The sequence below is a fragment of the Panulirus ornatus genome, chromosome 4 (genome assembly GCF_036320965.1).
Source record: "Panulirus ornatus isolate Po-2019 chromosome 4, ASM3632096v1, whole genome shotgun sequence".
In the NCBI taxonomy this organism is placed as follows: domain Eukaryota; kingdom Metazoa; phylum Arthropoda; class Malacostraca; order Decapoda; family Palinuridae; genus Panulirus; species Panulirus ornatus.
In genome coordinates this window covers 921421-945215 of record NC_092227.1, presented here as the reverse complement: position 1 = coordinate 945215, position 23795 = coordinate 921421, and the positions used below count along the sequence as shown (strand labels likewise).

The 23795-nt window shown below is 39.8% G+C and overlaps 1 long non-coding RNA gene across 1 annotated transcript in view; it reads right to left on the bottom strand.

Moving 5' to 3' along the window:
• Window positions 1-1213: 1213 nt before the first annotated feature.
• The window catches only part of LOC139764931 (uncharacterized), a 68056-nt gene continuing 45474 nt past the window's right edge, over window positions 1214-23795 (bottom strand). Inside the window, exons 2-3 of the long non-coding RNA XR_011716525.1 lie at window positions 7722-7823; window positions 1214-1335 (exon numbers count right to left, since the gene is read on the bottom strand). This is a non-coding gene — a long non-coding RNA (uncharacterized lncRNA). The remainder of the gene's footprint in view (window positions 1336-7721; window positions 7824-23795) is intronic.

Sequence of the window (23795 nt, the reverse complement as noted above, 5' to 3'; positions counted from 1 at the left end):
GTCCGTATATACGAATATTGTTCATACTTTAAGGGGGTGAGATGACTATAAATGTTGTATATTGTGCATTTCAAAAGCAATAAGCTACCAATAGAAGGGTAGTCATGACCAGGGAGGGAGTATCACACAAGAGAGGTGCAGGGAGTGAACGATGAAGGAGGGGAATGATGCCTGTTTGTTGGGGTTTCGAAAATGCCCTGAATGAACGAGTTTCACACCTGTGATAAAGCAGAGGATGAATATTGGAATGAAGCTCGTCAGATCATTGACACAAACGGTATAGATACAACGTAGAAAGCGAGGGTACATTACGGCGAGTATGAAGGAGAGGAGAGCTGAGTGTTTGAGGGTGTGGTGGTGGGTGCCCTTGAACTGGACTTTGGGATGCACCTAAAAATGGCGAACATGCCGTTTGTGTAAGATCAACAGACTCTGAAAATCTACTCACGACGCATAGCTGGGTAACACAGCCAACTCAAAGGAAGACTACCTGAAGGTTCAAAGTGATTTAGATAAACTGGTAGAGTAGACAGAGACAAGGCAAATGGATTTCAAATTACGCAAATGCAAAAATACAGTTCATGAATACAATTTGCTCAGGGAAACGTCTTCAAGTATGGAAGCATATGAACTATTATTTAAGAATAAATGAATTTTTTTTTCACAAATGGATTTGGGTTGGTCCTTGAACGCGTGAGTAGACAGAGGGTATAATTGGTAAATTAGATGTAACAGAGGATGCAGCAATGGTCTTATGTAATAACGTTTCCACGATTTTAGATATAAATGAGATAAAAGCTACTGATCTGAAGTTAATGCAGGCAGCTTATTATCCCTTTCTAGGAATGAATAAGCTGTATGCTGATAACTTCCCTCGAGGTAGATGAAAATGTAACGCACACAGGAAGTGTAAAAAGATTACGAAGGAAAAGAACCAATTTAAATGCACATTTCCCTGAAATTAGAGAAGAGGTGACGTCAGGGCCTAAAGCTTTTTTGGAATCCAGATTTAAGAGATGAGATATATAATTGCTGAAGGGATTTAAGGTGAAGGCATAGGAAAAGCTATGTGGAGTTTGGTAAAGATGATTGCCTTAACCAAGCGGCGTATCATTTGCAAGTACAAAACCAAGGATATGAATCGTTGTATACATTTTCATATTGGTAAGATAAGAGCTTGTGAGGTTGGAAAAGTAAGGATAAAATCATCTAACACGCATTCAAAAAAGTTTATTACCCCCGGAGTGAGAGTGAATGGTACGACCTTTGGATCGAGAAAGATCTGATACATTTTGCTGGATTTTCTTCTGGGATGTATGACCTGTGATCTGTGACCTGAAAAAGAAATAATTGGGTCAAAAAGAAGACGATTTTCTGCTGGGAAATGGTTAGTATATGAGTCCTCCCACTTGCAGGAGAGCTGCTCCAGATAACATGTTTATCATACGAGAAGAATCAGCGTTGGTGAGATTCCTAGAAACTCATAAGTAGAGCTCGTAAGGTCGCTCCAGGTTTAATGGGATGCCAGATGGTACGATGCAGGCATGATTGGGTAACGTCTGAGGGAGGGTAGGTTAAAATTCAGAGATCGGGCTGCAATCAGAGCAAATGAGAAGTGGAGAATCATTAATGGTCTAAAAGCCAGGGTAAGCGGTGCGGAGAAGGTCAAAAGTAATTGCTTTGCTCCCAGACCGATCAGGAATGGAAGCTGGTTCATGTTAAACCTCCGCGAGGTCACTGGTGCCTCGTCCGACAGCAGGAAGATCACAGCTACTGATACTCTGCTTGACTGATGAAAGTCTTCCTCTGATTAGGTGCTCGTAAGGCAGAAGGTTGTGATGAAACATCATATCATCATATTCCCGTCAGACTGTATTGGTTTGTGAGGAAAAAAAAAAGGCTGCATTATCGTCTGTTGATGATAAATGCATTTTTGTTAAGGATCTCTTTCCAAAAGAATCCGTCATTTTCGTGCTTCTGATTGTAGCGCAACCTCTCTCTCTCTCTCTCTCTCTCTCTCTACATATATATATATATATATATATATATATATATATATATATATATATATATATATATATATATATATATATATATATATATATATTATATATATATATATATATATATATATATATATATATATATATATATATATATATATATATATATATATATATAAATATATATATATATATATATATATATATATATATATATATATATATTTTTTTTTTTTTTTTTTTTTTGCTTTGTCGCTGTCTCCCGCGTTTGCGAGGTAGCGCAAGGAAACAGACGAAAGAAATGGCCCAACCCACCCCCATACACATGTATATACATACGTCCACACACGCAAATATACATACCTACACAGCTTTCCATGGCTTACCCCAGACGCTTCACATGCCTTGATTCAATCCACTGACAGCATGTCAACCCCGGTATACCACATCGCTCCAATTCACTCTATTCCTTGCCCTCCTTTCACCCTCCTGCATGTTCAGGCCCCGATCACACAAAATCTTTTTCACTCCATCTTTCCACCTCCAATTTGGTCTCCCTCTTCTCCTCGTTCCCTCCACCTCCGACACATATATTCTCTTGGTCAATCTTTCCTCACTCATTCTCTCCATGTGCCCGAACCATTTCAAAACACCCTCTTCTGCTCTCTCAACCACGCTCTTTTTATTTCCACACATCTCTCTTACCCTTACGTTACTTACTCGATCAAACCACCTCACACCACACATTGTCCTCAAACATCTCATTTCCGGCACATCCATCCTCCTGCGCACAACTCCATCCATAGCCCACGCCTCGCAACCATACAACATTGTTGGAACCACTATTCCTTCAAACATACTCATTTTTGCTTTCCGAGATAATGTTCTCGACTTCCACACATTCTTCAAGGCTCCCAGAATTTTCGCCCCATCCCCCACCCTATGATCCACTTCCGCTTCCATGGTTCCATCCGCTGCCAGATCCACTCCCAGATATCTAAAACACTTCACTTCCTCCAGTTTTTCTCCATTCAAACTCACCTCCCAATTGACTTGACCCTCAACCCTACTGTACCTAATAACCTTGCTCTTATTCACATTTACTCTTAACTTTCTTCTTTCACACACTTTACCAAACTCAGTCACCAGCTTCTGCAGTTTCTCACATGAATCAGCCGCCAGCGCTGTATCATCAGCGAACAACAACTGACTCACTTCCCAAGCTCTCTCATCCCCAACAGACTTCATACTTGCCCCTCTTTCCAAAACTCTTGCATTCACCTCCCTAACAACCCCATCCATAAACAAATTAAACAACCATGGAGACATCACACACCCCTGCCGCAAACCTACATTCACTGAGAACCAATCACTTTCCTCTCTTCCTACACGTACACATGCCTTACACCCTCGATAAAAACTTTTCACTGCTTCTAACATCATATAGTGACCTCTGATTACATTGTTTACTTACTTTCAGCGTGATGGCAAACCTAACACATACGACGCCAGGACAGACCCAGTTCCAGGTCTTCAGGAAGGAAGGGAAGAACAAGTCTGGTGAAGAAACTACTGACTGAAATGCAGTGGAAGAACCACGTGAGACGCAAGCTTTAGGTTAGAATAAGGTCGTATGGCCACTTGATCACGGCAGCAAAATCTTCCTCGAATCTAAAGAGATGTGGCAGCGGGTTTTGGCTGGTCTGCCGGAACATCACAATAAACCTTTTCTCCACCAAAGATTTTCCGTGGAGTCCGGAATGGTTCACCAAGAAATGTGAAGGTCACTAACTCCTGGCGATATGTCGACGAAAACACCACTGAACGTCTCCTCCTCTCCCTCTCTCTCTCTCTCTCTCTCTCTCTCTCTCTCTCTCTCTCTCTCTCTCTCTCTCTCTCTCTCTCTCTCTCTCTCTCTCTAACCATAAATACACGGTATATATCTAACATACAGAGACGAGACCCATGATACTCTACATGTAGCTCTATCAATATCCGCGTCATTTTTCTCGTCTTCTACGATAAGATTTCTGGTTCCGTTGTATGTTAGCGCGAACTACCACTAGATGATAAGATCTATCAGTACTCATCAACAGCCCAAAATCTCGTGAAAGTACTGGTATCAGAGAAAAAGAAAAAAGTTAAAAGTTAAGAAATTCATCTGAGTTTGGCACAGCAGAGGATAAACAAGCAACTGATCTCTTCATAAATTTGGTTCAAGTATTGTTCGTAGACACTTTCATCACATCTCGCATATTAATCTTTCCTGTCACCAACTATTGCAAACCTTCTTTTCTCCTCCTTCATAATTGTGCTGAGAAAATGTATGATAATGTATGATTCATGAACACTATAGAAATACACCTTGAGTATTGTTATGATAATCATGCGTTGCATATGTCACTGGCCAGTCACGTTCTGGATAATGCCATATTTGTTGTTGCCTTCGATGATCCAGGGTTAACACCCAGACAGCACCGATCCCAGACTTCCGTCACCTTGTATGAATGATATGAAAAGTTGCACACGTCCGAACACGCACACAACGTCGGCAACAGCCTGGAGTGAATGGGGTTGACGCGACCGTTGCTGAATACAAGTCCTTTAAGAGACCTAGACTGGACATTACCCCTGGGCTGCAGGTAAACACTTCCCACATTCTAGAGTCGTGAGTCCTTCAGCAGGAGTAGAGATAACACTGGTTGCTCCTTCACTGATCCTTCATGCAAAGAGGTTTCCATTATCCCTCCTTCCAGCCATGGAGGCGATCAGGAGGTATTTTGATACATAACGCTAAGCCATCCGCATTAATGTGTTATGGGGATGTCTCAGTAACTTAATCTCTAAAACTTATGGTGACCTCATTATTTGCAGCTGATATGTATGAGTGACCCTAGAGGCACACTTGACCGACCAATATTTAAGGTGCTATCACATGTGCATCTTCAACTTATAAGAAACACTGTTCTGTGATGGAGCTATATGATTCACCTATGTAGAAAGAACCATCATTATACAATACAGTTTGGTAAGTTTAAAGGTGTTCTAGATATATTCTGTAACAGACTTACCACGCGTCTTTCTAGTTGTTCCTTAATCAATTCTTTATCTTCCTGATGCATTCTTTTAGCTGCTATTTTGCAATGACGGCTAAGTGGACTGATTTCTTCTTACTGCATTAGTCAACATGCTTCACTGTCGATCAGACCTTATGTGAGACTTTCCTGGTAGTCAGCACCGTTCTCCTTGCTTGTGTAGTTATTCTTGATACAAGTAACGTTATCATGAATCTTGGTTGCATCTATGTCGTGTCGTCGACATAGTGTGAGTTATTTTCTACAGTGTTGCACACCTGCCAGGTTCATTTGTTCGTCTGTTTATGACATCTACTACTGACACTCACGATTTGATAACTTGAGTTACTCTTAAATTACATTCTGATATTTCCTAGTTGAACATTGTTTGAACATTGATTCTTTTTCACTGATAAACGCAGACTGAAGTAACTTTTGATATGATAATGTCACTGTGGTAATAATAGGAGAATCATCCTGACGCGTTCTCCACTGCCCAGCCCCGTCCCGGATTCGAATTCAAGCTGGGCCAACTCCAGGCAGGTTCGTGCTAATCACTAGACCACAGAAATAACGTCAGACGCAGCAGAATTTTCATTACTTAGAGAGTTTACAATCAATGTTTAGTTTTCGTTGTCTAGGTAAAATACAGGCATTTTATGAGATGAGAAAAGTTCATGTGGGTTGTATCTTGCCTTCATACTCTGGGAAGATGATCATCATGGTGCCTTGAAATCATGATTAGATTTGATCATATTATGTTGCCAGGCAGATGTTAGGTACAGTGTGGAGCATGACATTCTGAGTGAGGCTGCCACAACCACAGCCCCATCCTCTGGTAAGGACGACCGCATTCATTTAAGAGCAAATTATTTCAGTGACGAGGAGCAAGAGGTTACCATAGCAACGAGAAGCCACAAGTTCATTAATCTGCATTGTGAACACCAGCGCTTGACAGTGACATGGGTGCAGGTCGACACCAGAGTGAGGGAGACGTGAGTCTGCTTCTTACTTTACCACACCAGGTACGTTCTGTGTTATCTGGATGATTATATATACACACACACATATATATATATATATATATATATATATATATATATATATATATATGGAGCGGGGGGCTGGAAATCCTCCCCTCTCAGTTTTTTTTTTATTTTCCAAAAGAAGGAACAGAGAAGGGGGCCAGGTGAGGATATTCCCTCAAAGGTCCAGTCCTCTGTTCTTAACGCTACCTTGCTAACGCGGGAAATGGCGAATAGTATGAATAAAATAAAAGAAAAAATATATATATATATATATATATATATATATATATATATATATATATATATATGTACATAGATTGGTGCAAGGTTATTAGGTACAGTAGGGTTGAGGGTCAAGTCAATTGGGAGGTGAGTTTGAATGGAGAAAAACTGGAGGAAGTGAAGTGTTTTAGATATCTGGGAGTGGATCTGGCAGCGGATGGAACCATAGAAGCGGAAGTGGATCATAGGGTGGGGGAGGGGGCGAAAATTCTGGGAGCCTTGAAGAATGTGTGGAAGTCGAGAACATTATCTCGGAAAGCAAAAATGGGTATGTTTGAAGGAATAGTGGTTCCAACAATGTTGTATGGTTGCGAGACGTGGGCTACGGATAGAGTTGTGCGCAGGAGGATGGATGTGCTGGAAATGAGATGTTTGAGGACAATATGTGGTGTGAGGTGGTTTGATCGAGTAAGTAACGTAAGGGTAAGAGAGATGTGTGGAAATAAAAAGAGCGTGGTTGAGAGAGCAGAAGAGGGTGTTTTGAAATGGTTCGGGCACATGGAGAGAATGAGTGAGGAAAGATTGACCAAGAGAATATATGTGTCGGAGGTGGAGGGAACGAGGAGAGGAGGGAGACCAAATTGGAGGTGGAAAGATGGAGTGAAAAAGATTTTGTGTGATCGGGGCCTGAACATGCAGGAGGGTGAAAGGAGGGCAAGGAATAGAGTGAATTGGAGCGATGTGGTATACCGGGGTTGACGTGCTGTCAGTGGATTGAATCAAGGCATGTGAGGCGTCTGGGGTAAACCATGGAAAGCTGTGTAGGTATGTATATTTGCGTGTGTGGACGTATGTATATACATGTGTATGGGGGTGGGTTGGGCCATTTCTTTCGTCTGTTTCCTTGCGCTACCTCGCAAACGCGGGAGACAGCGGCAAAAAAAAAAAAAAAAAAAAAAAAAAAAAGATTGGTAATGATACATGTACAGGTGAGACGCAAACCCCTATATTCAGAAAGACAGACGCTTCTTGTTTCACCTACAGCTACCTGACAATTATCACCATTCTAGAGGGTAGAGACATTAGGGATCAAAACGTTTCTCAAGGAGGGAAACGTTTACCCTTGATTTACGTAAAGACAAATATATGAATACATAGATACACGACTTTTCTTTTACGTTGGAGGTTCCAGTCACAGTTAAAAAGTCCACAGCAATGCCGGACCTTAATTAGAATATAGAGAGATTAATGAAAAGAAAAAAAAGCAAGGAAAAGTACTAACAAATTTTGGAGGATGTGGAAAACCTATCTTTTCAAATGACAAGTCTATTTATTGGGAAAGACATGAGAGTTTAGACAGATATATCAGTCTGTTGTTTAGATTATTCACTGACCTATGCATTCTATGTTTACCACAGGCTATCAGACAGGAGTTGAAGCATCGTGAGGATACGGTCGGAGGTTTTCCTTGCTGTAGGTCCCTCAGTCATCTGAATCTGATAACAATAAACAGAAAAAGAAATATTGTAGAATGTTATTTAGGTTACAATCAGAGCGCAATAGCTCACACTCTGTTGGATATTATGATTATGAATATTCATTTAATTTTCTGGGCGACTGAAATTCCCTTCCCCCTAGAGAGGGAATCATTTATAATCATCATATCATCAGATTTGCAATCGACTGTAATCTTGAAATTCAAAAATCATCATCAATAGAACAACTATATCATGATTTGATGTACGAACAACTGATGATGGGCGGACGAACTGGAATATAGTTTCCATAAGAGAGGTTTAAAAATTCCCAGCTCAGAGAAGATAACAAAGAGGCTCCAAAGACGGCAATGACTGAATGAAGAATTAGGTGAATTGATTCGCAGAAATTATCCATTATCATAGGAAAAGTACAGGAACTGGACGCTGGCGTATCATGCTACATGATTCAACTAAGGCAATAAGAAATGTGTTCAAAATTGTTGCCCAATTAACCTGATCTCAGTATTTGAGAAAGTATGGAAACTGTTATTTGGGAGAACCTTAAAAAGATCTTAGATAAAAGATTAATAACAGATAATCAACATGGGTTCTGTAGCAGCGTATCTTCTTTTACCAATCTGTTGGAATATCTATATGAAATAATAACGCCTGAGTTACAAAAATGATACCTGGTGTCGTTTATTTTATGTTTCAAGCTTCTAATAAACACAGATGATAAATAGGAATGATATATCCTGATGTTGATATCGATAATGATACTGCATTAAATGACTGGCTAACAGAAAACGACAAGTACATGATACAAAGAAATCGAAAGTATGCAGATACCAGAAGGGATCCAGAAGGCCCTGACCACGGTACTCCTATGAAATATAACAACAATGGGTTGAGCAAATATCATGATATCCGCGGACGAATACAAAAGCATCGGAAAGACCCTAGACAAATTGTCACTTTGGTCGAAGAAGAAGTTATAAAGATTCGTATACCTCTGTGATGACATGGAGGAGTTTTACTAGTCTTAAAATGGTAGATATAATTTCGAGGTACACACGTATCTGGTAACTAAGGAAAAGTTGGGCGAGCAAAAGCTAGTATTGACGTTGGAAAATGTCTCTTTACAATGATGATCCTTAAACAATGAATCAGTCTCTCACGTATAATCATACGCGTACAGCAACTACGTCAGTCGAGAATACTTTAAGCGATTATTTCGAGTCGGAATTTTAGTCTTAACAGGAAAAATAAAGATCTTAAATTCTCCCGACAGTTAACGGGTCTCCTGTTAACTGTTCATGTCCTGTACTCTCTCTCTCTCTCTCTCTCTCTCTCTCTCTCTCTCTCTCTCTCTCTCTCTCTCTCTCTCTCTCTCTCTCTCTCTCTCTGCAGATTTTGACGGCAGCCAAATTCCAAGAGAGCCGGAATACATATTCTTGTATTGATATCTTTCCATTTTTTAAATTGAAGCAATTTTCTGGTTGTTGAAAACTAATCTCGGACACAGAGAGGAACCCGGAAAAAATCAGAAACATCATCACTTTTACTTCATGTTGGTGAGGGTCTGGGCTTACCGTCTTCCCACGCTGATAAACATTTCCATCCAAGAAGTGAAGAATGAATTCTGATGAACTTCACCATCTCTCTACTTTCATTTCCAAACATATCTCTCTGTGTGACTATTGGGATACAGCATACAAGGGAGACTGCTTCCAGGGTAAGGCTGCAGCAGCTTTACCGTAGCACTGTACTGCTGTTCGATATCATGTGACGTCATCGTGTAGCTGTTCTGAAGTAGTGTATTGATGTACTCCAGCACGTCAAGCAACTCAAGGCTGTTCGGTAACCAGAATACTATCGCACGATTGTGGTTGTAACAACCTGGCTTTTAAGAGTAAGTTTATGACCGTTGTTTTTATGATAGAAGCCTTGCTGGATGTCCTGTTCTCTGGTTCATATTTTTCTTTAAGAACGTAATCTTGTCATCTGTTGTTTTCTGCTGTGTGGTTGGTTTTACAGCAGCACAAATACTTTTAGTTAGTTTTCTGGCTTCTGCCTGATGGCTTACCATGTCTTTTGCCGTCTTACCTTATGACATCACATACCTTGTTAGCTGTTGGGTTTCGCTCTCCTGATGGCTGTTACCCTCTGTTTCGTGGCTTTATGGCAGGACTAAAGTTGTTGAGTGTATCATCTGTAGTATGGCTGCATCACAGCGGTTTTACGATGATAGTTGTCTTCTTGTTACTTGCTGTCCTGTTATGTATAGTTTTTCCATTGCACGAACCTGGCTAGCTATTGTCTTTCATTTATCGTTTAATAAAAGTAAATAATATCTTCCGCTGGCGTTTTCTCCCGCGTGTAGTAGGTAATTTGATAATTGTTTACCTCCGCTGGTTTGGTGGATGTGAGGTGAGTACATAGCATGGTTGTCTTCCCTCTATGTGTGTTATAGCAGCTGAGAGATCCTTTGTTTGTTAACTTACCACAGAGGGACAAATATTCACATATACTTATGGTTATAACGAATCAGGCACTCGCATACATTAAACGTTATAATGATGTATAGATTCACCTTTGGTGATACAGTGGCGCACTAGCACATACAGGCATGTAAATCATACATGAAGAACACGATCATAACCAGACACATTAGAACACTTGCTGTGTATTCAACTGCTGGTTCTTAAGAAAAGAAATGAAATGGAATTTCATAAGAAAATTCAGAGAATAGTTAGATATATACGAAAAGGCTACCATATATATAAATATTTTTGTTAGATTTATCCTATTCTATCTTATTCATGATGTTTACTTGCATCCATGAATCAGCCATGTTCTATCCCTAAAACATTTTCGTGTTAAACTTGGGTAAAAGTGTGAAGATGAAAAAGATTTAAATTCTCTTTCCAGTATTTTCAGCAACCGGATCCCGAAAGATCACTGACCAAACAAAACGAAAGGATTATTCGGGTATCAGTGTGAACGGAATATATTATTCTGCTGCACGGGAACTGACTCGTCCAGCCATTGTAGCTTTTATCTGAGAGAATGTATTATATGTTTTGGTAAACAATACACGCCTGAGTACACATGAGCATGCTGGCACACATGGGCATTCTGGCACACATGAGCATGCTGGCACAGATGAGCATGCTGGCACACATGAGCATGCTGGCACACATGAGCATGCTGGCACACATGGGCATGTTGGCACACATGAGTATGTTAGCAAATATGTGGCCACCTGCACTCCTGGGTCTCCTGGCGACCACGAATACGTGTATCTGCGGTAGAGAAGTGTCCTACACGAGGAAGACGGACGTGATGTAAGCCGCAAGAGTTCTGATGGATGGTACGTGTGGGACAGACAGATCAATGATATCATTCAAAGAAGACTTTTGCTTCCGCCAATATTCCGGTGGTAAATGAACTCCACGTTCCTCGAGCGTGAGGGAAATAGCAAGCGTCCTAACGTTGTAACGTGGCATGCTTGAAAGTTGGATAGGTAGCTGGAGTGGGACAGTGAGTGTGGTTACACTTTCAAGAGGAGATCAGAAAATAGGGTTGTGCTGCAGACTTCAGTGAACAGGATGAAAGGGTAGACTACGGGGCCGTGGATCCACAATAGCTATCTGCTTCAACTGGTTCAGACACGATTTTTTTCAATTTCTCAGATATGCATCGATATTCTCATCTCATTTCTCATATACCCTCTTTTTCAGCTCTTTTATCTATCTCCTGACCTCTTGCTACTTTCTCGTGTATTCCTCCATTTCAGAGCACTCCTTCCCCGCAGATACAGTACATTTCCCTACAATTGACGATTTAACTTTCTCATTCCATCACTCACTATCCCCCTCATAGGTTCACATCCTACCTTTCGTTTCATATGCTCTCTCTCCACACAATTCGGTAGCTTCCACTCCTCTTCCATTCCCCAGTTTCACTTACTCTCATCGTATGTCATTCTTCACCCCCCCCCCCCTTCGTGTTATCTTTGTACACAGTCCAGTTCTCCAAGCTTTCTCACTTTAACCATTTCTTCCACACGTATGTCGTTTCCTCTTTTCCTGAACCCGACACCAAACTTCACACTCGCCTCCATCAAGAAACATGTTAGGTACAGTGTTGACTCCCACGTCCCTGTCAAACACAGACTCCTGCAGCGATTTCCTGTTGGATAGTATTTGCATCGAGGTCTCTTCCCGCTACATCCCATCCTCATTACTTATTATTACTTAGTATTTGCTTGTGTTGGATTTCGTCAACCATCTATCAGATCAACTTTGAAGTCTGTCTATCTCTCCTTGTATGTTAATGGAATCCTCTTTGCTCTTTATTTCTCTCGTGGCTTTGGCATCATTCACAAACACATGAGGTAGAAGTTCAATCCTTTCCTTCTGGGAAATAATTTACACCACTGGTGACCTAAACCATTTTGGGAAGGCTCCCTTGAGATGCGTCCTCTGTGTCCTTCTATTAAGGTAATTTTTGTCCCGGCTCAACATCTTATTCTTCCTGAAACTCCAACGTCTATAACATGTCCAGTGACGTACAGTATGAACTATTATCTGGCACCCTAGACATACATAATCCAACCAATATTCTCTTTTGTCAAAAAGGAGAGCTCTCTCTCTCTCTCTCTCTCTCTCTCTCTCTCTCTCTCTCTCTCTCTCTCTCTCTCTCTCTCTCTCTCTCTCTCTCTCTCTCTCTCTCTCTCTCTCTCTCTCTCTCTCTCTCTCTCTCTCTCTCTCTTTGATGTCTAAGTAGGTTGTTAATCATGACTTCGTTTTCCTGTATCCGTGTTGTCTTTCGCCCAGATAGTTTTCTTCATGTTATTATCCGTTGGTAAAATGCTTATATTTCCAATATTCTATAAAGCTCATCTGTTAGAGACTGTTGTGTAGTTCAGCTTAACTTTCCGACTTACTTTCTTGAAGACAGATATAATATTTGCCATTTTCCACTCCGTTACCACTTTTCTTCCTCCAGGATATCATGAACAATGTTTAAAGAGGTTTGTCAAGCGAATCTGCAAACGTCGTCAGCTTACAGGGAGTACCTTTATTGAGGCCAAGACTTTTATGTGGGTCAAGACTATATTGAATTTTTTTTAGATACTTCATTGTTTTTCAAAAGATCTCCGTCACATTCATTCTTATTGATGTTGGAGCACTGGTGTCTTCCACTGAGAAATTCCTGTAAACTTGTCAATCAGTTCCTCGCATAAATTAACATATACTTTGCTGCAACTTTTTCCACTAAATCCCTTAACTTACATCCAATAGAATATATCTTCTCAATCTCATCATCAGCATACTCTATACTCTGTTGGATCTAAGTTAAAGTACCCTTGATTTTTCATTGATAAATCCCTTAAGTTAGCAAAGAAATCATTTTATAGAGTTGAGCCCAAACTTCCGATTGACACCAAGAATCTTTTAGTTCTCCCTTTTAATAACAATTTTACTTTACTTCCCATGTTGCTTAAATCCTCTAACATAAATGTTGCCTTCAACAACAATAATACTATAAAGAATATCTTAATCAGGAATTCACCAGAAAATTCTCCTGGGTGCATCTTTAAAGTGCCATGTGGAAATTGTGATAGGTTTTATGTTTGGCAGACTGGTAAGGATCTTTCTGTTAGACTTAAGCAACATGAATGTAGTATAAGAACAGGACAAGAATCAAATGCCTTGTTTAATCACGTTAAAAACTATGATCATTGTATTGACTGGAGTAATGCCATCTCAGTTATTTTCTCTAACTCTATTACCACGAGAAATATCATTAAATCTTCTATTATTGGATACACAAAGAATTATGATATTGATATTAGTGATGGTTTATACAAATTGGATAACTTTATTGTTGACAAAATTTGTAAAATGATAAGTATATGATACGCTCGTTGTCTGTCTTGGACAATAGCATGTTTACCCAACGGCGTCCTAGCTACGTCTCTTCGTTGTATATCAACTGACTGTTTTATTTCTCTCTTGTGTCTCCCCTGATGATTTGATTATCACACGAAAGTGCACTTGGTAACTTATCGTGTTTCATTTTCCCCGTGGACTCTTAAGAATATACTTGATCATACGCAAAACTGTGACCCTTTCCAATATATATATATATATATATATATATATATATATATATATATATATATATATATATATATATATATATATATATATATATATATATATATATATATCTTTCTTTCTTTCAAACTATTCGCCATTTCCCGCATTAGCGAGGTAGCGTTAAGAACAGAGGACTAGGGCCTTTGAGGGAATACCCTCACCTGGCCCAATTCTCTGTTCCTTCTTTTGGAAAATTGAAAAAAAAACAAAAAAAACCGAGAGGGGAGGATTTCCAGCCCCTCGCTCCCTCCCCTTTTAGTCGCCTTCTACGACACGCAGGGAATACGTGGGAAGTATTCTTAATCCCCTATCCCCAGGGATATATATATATAACCTCCCTGGGGATAGGGTAGAAAGAATACTTCCCACGTATTCCCTGCGTGTTGTAGAAGGCGACTAAAAGGGAAGGGAGCGGGGGGCTGTAAATCCTCCCCTCTCATTTTTTTTTTTTTTCAAAAGAAGGAACAGAGAAGGGGGCCACGTGAGGATATTCCCTCAAAGGCCAGTCCTCTGTTCTTAACGCTACCTCGCTAACGCGGGAAATGGCGAATAGTATGAAAGAAAGAAAAGATATATATACATATATATATTTATATGATAATATATATATATATTATCCCTGGGGATAGGGGAGAAAGAATACTTCCCAACTTCCCACGTATTCCCTGCGTGTCGTAGAAGGCGACTAAAAGGGGAGGGAGCGGGTGGCTGGAAATCCTCCCCTCTCGTTTTTTTTTTTAATTTTCCAAAAGAAGGAACAGAGAAGGGGGCCAGGTGAGGATATTCCCTCTAAGGCCCAGTCCTCTGTTCATAGCGCTACCTCGCTAATGCGGGAAATGGCGAATAGTACGAAAGAAAAAGAATATATATATATATATATATATATATATATATATATATATATATATATATATATATATATGTGTGCGTGTGTGTGTGTGTGTGTGTGTGTGTGAGTGTGTGTGTGTGTGTGTGTGCAGGAAAATATTAGAGCTTACTCGTTGAAAATGATAGCATAAGATTCTTCGAAAATTTCTATCGAACAAGCGGAGTAGGATTGTGATGACGGTGACTATTAGAAAACTTCCTCCCTGCAGATGATAAGAAGGAGGTAATGCTGTCACCACTGTGAGGAAGACTATCATGCGATGCCACATACGACCAGTCAACCTCGAATGGATTTTGCTCAACACTTTTAGCAGATTAAACCACGGCATCTCCCGAGGTCTTAACACAACCGCTAGCAGCTGGATCGGACAGGTGTAAGCATGAGGGATGAGGCCACCCTGCTGCAGTTTTCATTTTCCTTTTACTGTATTTCTTGGACTCGCATCACATCACGAACTGCGGCACTCACTTTCTGTCTCTCCGATTCAGAGGTAACTGTTTATGAACTTTTCAGCTGGAGCAAAAAGTTCAGTCACTGATGGACTGAGTCCTTTACACATTATCTTTCCGAAGTCTCTGTACATTGTAACTCTCTACGGTCATTACTTTAGAAACGTATCCAATGGGATTCTTGGAAGAGTGTAAGATCATTTCAGGAAAATATATTTGGTAGAAACTTGCCTGACATAAAACATTCTGGAAACCATGTTTTTTCTTCATGTTTCCGTCCTCAGGATAATCATGGTACAGTTTGATTTGTAAGTCCAGAGAAATCTTCCAGCGTGACTCCTGAACTCTCGTGTGTACTTCTGCACAGTCATGTGGTTGAGTCAAGGTGGAACTCCCGCAGGATGTGTGAATGTAGCGGTTTAGGGAAGGTAGTAAAAAGGCAATGGTTATAATGAGCTTGGTATATGGTGGTCAGTAACCACAACGTATGGTCACTGAATGGAGACTCAGCCATTTTGGTAGACACAATAGGAGCAGCGCTGAAAGGCGGACGTGTAAGGCACCATAAGGAGATTTTTATCCCTCAATCAATCAGTTTGTCTTTCTTATGGTGCTGACTAGAAATTAACGATGTTCAATTTCTTCAAATGTTCTGATCATATGCCACTGATTACCATCTTGATGGTGATGTTTTGTTATTGCTGACATGACGTATTCCTGATGGAGGTTATCTTAATGATCATAAGTAAAACTGCAAAACTTTACGAAGAATTTTTGATTAACATTAGAATTGATATATCACTGGAAACTGATGTAAAAATTCAGTGATTTTGTCTTGTTCTTCACATTATATTTCTTTCTCTCCACGTTTCTTGACTCCACCTCTTACTCTTTCCTTCTCCGTCTGTCTACCTGCGTGTCTGTCTGTCTTCCTTTCACTCACATTAACTGATCTTGTCAGTTCCAGTCTCCTGTCTAATTCACCAAAGGCTTTTGACATTCCATTGTCTCAGAGATCGTTGGGGCTTCTTCGCGTCGTCCAAGGCAGGATGTACAGTCCGCCGCCCGTCTACAGAATGAATTCCTTGGGGAAGAATCCGGTGGAGTGTTGTCCTAAAACCCACCAATATATTGTATGTCAATATTAGCAGAGTTAGATCGTGCAGCTGGCCAACTCCTGCCCGATATTGTGAAGCTCTTCAATATGTTTCGGATTATCCAGTCTGTATACATATGCCTTACCCTCCGGCTTTAAACTCTCTAATTACAATTGAGGGATCAACTTTCCGTCTGGTGATGAGTATGGAGCTCTTGATATGTATGTTTATTGTTATATTTTCGTACCAGTAGTTAATCCGAGCGTTAAAAGCGAACAGAACTGTGAAGGTTTTAGTGTCGCACTGGTCGACTGGATTGAACACCGCCACTCTTCTATTGTTTCCTGACGAAGTTAAATATTTTTCCATGACATCTATTTCCTGCATAGGTTCTGCTTTTTTATCACATTTCAGTAGAATGACTTTAGCGTATATATATATATATATATATATATATATATATATATATATATATATATATATATATATATATATATATATATATATATATATATATATATTTTCCTTAAAGAACGTTTCATTCAATATTTTCAAGTATGAACAAAGATATGACAGTTACTCTCTATCAGATTAATTACTTTTTCATAATTGTTAAACATATCTGACGTTTCTTAACAATGAAATGTGACTACATGAAGGAACTGGCAAGTTACGGTTTCGTAAATTCAAAGGACGTATCGGATAACAAAGTAAATTGACGACTGTGATATCCTTGGTCATACCTCAGAGTAAGGGATCTATGTAGTCTATATCATCACAGCACAGAGGCAACTTAAACATAGATTTTCACATTGTCCATTTCCATAGTATTTATGGTGCGGGTATGGTTCGGGTTAAGAACTTGGCATTTGTGTTAAGGCTTAGCCACGTAAAACGTTTACTTGCGATCTATCAGGTTAGAATATTCGTTCATATGTGTTCTTCCCACTTCCTGCATCCATGAGAGGGGACGAGAACATACGGTACAGAAAAAATTCAATTTGAATTTTTACGAAGCTTTTGAAACTCTACTAGCCATATGAAACTTGCGCTCATCTGTTTTAGATGAATAAATCATATATTCTGCATATTCTTTAACCTTTCTGACCACTTTATATGCCCTACCCGTACCCTCAACCCAGGCCTCTTGGATCGGCGTGTCGCACCGCTAACTCTGCAATGATAAGATTTGCAACTAACTGTGGATGATCTCATGTTCAGAGTGGTGTAGCCCCACCAAGACTACAGCCAGTGTGGCGCTGTCATTTTCCAGCAAACGCTTGGCTCATTTGTCCACTGGAGGCAGTGCACGCCGGAGGCTCATAGTGTATGATGTCTTTCATTTAGTTCGGTTCATTATTTACTTTATGCCTTAATGATACGATCATTGTGCCTCGTGAGGAAAGGCGACCGATCTTATCTAAGATGTCCAAAAAGAACGGCAAATTATCATCAGGTATATAGCCCATGATTATGTAAATGATCCTGAATAAATCTGCCATGGATTCCCTTTTTGCCCTGCAATTTGCCGCTTTAGTGATGGCAGGAATATTCAGAAGGTAAAGTTAGCGGCGTTACGGCAATCTCTCCTCCAAGTGGTATGTCTTTCGCATGTTAATGGACAACTTTGACCTGAGGACCATTAGATCTTGTAAGTTATACACATCAACCGGCTGGGTCAGAACTATCTCCCCAACTGGTGTTAAAGGAGCGCCCAGAATCATCTATTTGTTACACCCTTCGTGTCAAAATTACTGATCTTACCTTGTCTCATTGAAACTAATCTATTGGACTAGTGGTAGCATCTCCTCCCAATATATGAACCGTTCAAGTGTTCTCTTTTTTCTAACGTATTTTCTTGGTCTTTTTCTTTCCCTCCTTTTTGTCATCGTCAGTCACGAAAATCAAGGTGATTTAGGATATAAGACGGCGGCCGGGAAGGAAGATGGGGCCTGAAAAATGAAAACTTTACCTCTCATCCCCACACGCTCTCTCATCCGCCTCTTTAGTTTTTTTTTCTTTTGCCTCAGTGGTATGGGTCGGGGCAGGTAGAGAGGAGAGGATATTTCTCTTTTTTCACTGTACATCTTCGTCTGTATTCTATGTTTCGTGTAAGACTTGGCCTCGACGAACACCTTTGTCTGTGACTACAGCTTTCGAATTATCAAAAAAAAGATAGAATGATGAAGAGCGTTGACTAGGGTCATGATAGTGAGCGTCTGGACGATCTCTCGTCATGTGCAGATCTTGCTGTTCTACGGCACTCGTCTATCCTATTGCTTCCTCACCACAGACTTGCATCTTACAATTCTGCAGATGCATTTCATTATATACAATGAGGAAAACTATAAGGCTCAAGTTTTCAAGTTTGTTAATATAAGTCCAGATGATGCGCTCTGACCTCGAAAAACAACCACCATGAAATTATGCCTGCAAACAACTTTGAAGATCTCCAGTTCCCAAGGAAACGCAATCATCACAGTAACTGCCTCTGAAAAATCAAATTATGTGATTTCTTTTGAGTGTGATGGCATTACCACATAAACAAAGATGTGCTACAGAACATATCCTAAGTTTAGGTATTGCTTTAATGCAGCAATATAAGATATTTAACCAAACATGTTTTCAGTTACGTTTACTAATGGGATAGTAACCAGAGAAATACAGACTGACTAGAAAGGCAGACACTCGCGAAGAATAGTCTGTCTCCCTCCTGATACTTTATAATGTACCAGTTACTTAAGAGTTTCATCAAAATTGGTTGCGTAAGATGAATTAGTAGCAAAACAAATATAGGTTTTGTGATATTTCAGCTCGACTGACGCATGACAAAGATATCTTTGTGACAATGTTCATTAAGATTACATGAAACATGGCTTAGTAATGGAAAAAGTGTCTCTTATTGATCTATGTCCAATGTGGAAGTATATAACTGTTTACATCACCAATTTTCCCCGAACATCATGATAGTTCTGTACATGATTGTAACTCAGTAAAAACAGCTGAAATATACTTGTTTGTGTTGTTTGTTTCCTAAGGACATACGTGTCTTCATAATTCCTAAATCAAAAACAAAGCGAAATATTTATGAACACAGTCAAAATAATTAACAGCCAACGACTCTTCAAGTCACTCGGCCTCAAAATGAAGACATTACACAAAAGCTTTGATTTCTTGGGAAGAAAAAGAAGATACAGTAAACACAATGGCGTCCTCCATACGGAGGTCCAACTGTCGTGCTCAAGGAACTCAGAGTCATGCTGGAGGGTCGTACTGAAGTACTCAAGGATCTCCATCTCATATGGAAGAGTCGTACACTCGTGCCCAAAGATCTCAGTGTTATGCTGAAGGAGTTTATGAATAAATCATAAAGAGCCGAAACTCGCACTGTTATTGCGTATATTTTTGTGGAGTCTGAAGTAACTGATGAATCAGTTGAGAAAAGTGAGTACAGTCACTTATGTGATGGAAATAACTGCGACGCAACGTAGATGCTGTTTCCTCCTTTCTAGGTAACTTGTGTGGATCACAAGTACTGAAGAAGCACAGAAACTTATTTCCTAGAGGGTACACAATGGCCGGTTGCTCTTAGAATTCCCTTGTATTCCTTTGTATTACACCATTTTCTTTCCTTGTTCAACAAATAATTCTCAGAAGATAGTAATGTTCATTTCCCATGCTAAACAGATTACAAATTGTTATCAAATATGTTCATACATAAAGTGCTCACTTTGATACTTTCCCAAATTATCGTAATCATTTTTCGCTGGACTTGCCTGTAGACTCTGCCTTTGAAGACACCGTGGTTTATGCTGTTAAGTCGTTCACTGGCGATTTCATTGCGCCACAGTATGAGATGCATTTCCTTGAACATGAAAAATATCTCCCCTTGAAATGACGTGCTGCTGCATGTTTCCTCCAGACACTTCAGAGTCCTTAAGAGTTTCCTCTCACCTTCCATCAAACATGTCACCTCCGTCAGACATGTTCCTCCTGAACCCTTACAAGCGTCTGGGTCTTCCCCCTCACCCTCGGTGCTGCAAGCCTTCTCCTGACACCGACTATGAATAATCCTGATTTCAGTCCTCACGTGTCTATTCCTCGCCTCTTTAAGAAGACAGTTCCATAAAAACTGCCTTTCTGCACACAACAAAGAACGAATAGTCGTCCACTTCCCACATTACGTTCATAAACCACCTTATTTCATCTACAAATCACATCTTCCACCACTCACACTTCGTCTTGCCATTTACACACCGCATCTACTAACCTATAAACCACACCTCCCACCACAAGCACCGGCATTCATCCATACACCACATATATCAGATGTGTAAAATCTCAGGCATGGATGAATCACCTAAAATGGTATACAAAGTATAATATCTGTGATCAGAACCACTGGGCACTGTACAGATTGTTAGGAATATTCAAGAGTATCATAGAAAACCGAGAGGAGCCAAACATTGTAATCTTAAGTTCAATACAGAACATTATTGTGATAGATGATCCTATCACGGAAAAGAAAATGTGATAGAAACTAAAACCCAAAGTACCAGGCAGACGTCTTTATCTCTGCGGTGAGAGGAGTGTAAGGCTATATTCTACATTTTCTCTCAGCTGGAGAGACTCCACAAATCATCAGAAGGATACGACAGCTTTATGTGACACTCTCGAGCAACATTCCCATCAGACCTGCCATGACTATGGCCCTCACATGACAATGGACGACACATGGCTTCATCACTTCTATAAGAAATTCTTTTCCTTTTCAAATTGAGCTTCTCGTTACTTGGTTCCCCAAGCGTCTACAGTTCCCTCGCTACTCATCGTCCGATCTCACTAGCATTACTCTCCCTCACTGACTAATTCCTACCATATCAGCTGTGACCGCGCTATCCATCTCATCCCCTGTCTCACTTATCCTTGTCTCTCCTAGCCTGTCTCTCGTTCCTTGCTTTAATCACCCTTGATCTCATGTTCTCTATCTCTCGTTCCTTGCCTTCCATATCCTTGTCTCTCTTGACATCCATCTCTCTGGTATTCTCTTTCCTGACGTCTGTCTTTTACTTTCCTCGCCTCATTCATCTCCGTCTCTCCAGACATCTCTCTCTCTACGTCGTCATGCTCTCTGCCTCCCGTTCTCTCCTCCTTATCCAGGCAACTCCCTGGCCTCCCTCTTGCGGTGATAAATGGCCTCCCTGGAGACGCACAATCCATTTATGTCAACATTGTGAGATTCTATATATATATATATATATATATATATATATATATATATATATATATATATATATATATATATATATATATATATATATATAGATATAGATATTTTCTTTCTTTTAAACTATTCGCCATTTCCCGCGTTAGCGAGGTAGCGTTAAGAACAGAGGACTGGGCCTTTGTGGAATATCCTAACCTGGCCCCCCTCTGTTCCTTCTTTTGGAAAATTAAAAAAAAAAAAATGAGAGGGGAGGATTTCCAGCCTCCCGCTCCCTCCCCTTTTAGTCGCCTTCTACGACACGCAGGGAATACGTGGGAAGTATTCTTAATCCCCTATCCCCAGGGATAAGATATATATATATATATATATATATATATATATATATATATATATATATATATATATATATATATATATATATATATATATATATATATATATATATATATATATATATATATATATATCAGACATTCCTTACTTAATTTATGAGAAAGAACATATCTATTTATATTCATATAAAAAAGGCTTAACGTATAATTGAAATGTAAGAGGAAATAAGTACTGTATAAGCTGTTAGATCAACGACCTGTAAATATGATGCCGATATTGCCTGTCAGTAAAAACTCTTTCCCGAACTCCTCCATTTCTGTTATTTTAAGACAGAAAATGGGGTACGTAACTGAGAGCGTTATGTATGAGTGTGTTAGCAGCCTGGGCATAATAATATCGTGCTATTGTCCGTGTGTTGGAAGCATAACTGTCTGTTTCAACACTAAAGGGAGGTGGGAGAGGGTGAGAAGGAGGAGGAGAAGGAAGAAGAGGAGTTGGAAGAGAATGTGATTAAGCTCCTTCTGTGGAAACAATTAAATGGGTACAATACGAGCTTCCTCACTGCCTTAAGAAGCGAGGATGTGGTGGACCAACGCCAGAGATAATGAGGGAAATGAGCCTCAGTAATATCTGGCCAAGCGTCTGGTCTTCCCGCTGTGGCTCCTGATGAACGGTTGTAACTGATCCTCCTGTCACTGTGAAGGTTGGGTAACTATCAGTGACTGAACTTCCTGGAGTTGAGTGGAACGTTGTCTGACATTTCTGCAGTTGTATGAGTGACTGAATGACCTTCATGTGAAGAGCTGACTGACGTTCTTGCTGTTATCTGAAGAACTAAACAAGTTTCCTGTGGTTGTGTGGGAATTAACCGACTCTCCTTCTGTTATTTACTGAGGAGCTAACTAACCTTCCTCCCACTATGTGAGGGACTGCCTGCCCTCCCACCTGCTGTGTAAGGAACAATCAACACATAGCGGGAGAGCTTTCATTGTTTTTACTAATCCATGTTCTGCCGTATATATTGCACTAACATTATTATTCTTTATTTGCATGAATCATTTGAATTAATTCTGTATGAAATTATTATCCTTTCAGCTAAACTAAATCAATAAACGGGTATGTTACTATATGAAAAGTTTATGTATATATATATATATATATATATATATATATATATATATATATATATATATATATATATATATATATATATATATATATATATATATATATATATATATATATATATATATATATATATAGTCTAATTTAGTTTAACATATTCACATGGTTGGCCTGTTCATATGCACACTACTATAACTCAAAGTTGAAAGGCTCCAGGCTATGATTACGAACGTATGATGTTAAGCAGTACAGCACTTTTCATCAAGCTTTCACGGCAGCACAAAACGCTAGTGAAACGTGCCCAGTGTTGAAGCACGTTGAGTCTCACATTCTTGTCTCTAATAAGCTGTACAGTTCTCGCAAGTCGAGGTCCACAGGAGATATCACTGACGATGTTTCCAAAGACTGTTCATCTCCCTGAGAGGCTTGAGGGAATTCTTTGTCGTACTTCTTGATGTTTCAAAAAGCTTTAGAAAAGTTGCAGAATAGAAAACTTTTCTCCCAACTCTCGTCTTTCGGTTTTCATTCCTGACTTCCTGCGTTTCTGGTCAGTTCATTTCCGGTGTTGATGATGAAAGTAATCTCTCATCTTCCCATTAGCGGTAATGTCCCTCAGGGAACTACCTCCTACCCTACTCTTTTTCTTCAAGAAATGGCGTAATTTAGCCACACGTTGATGACCCGAGTCTGCATTGCCTCA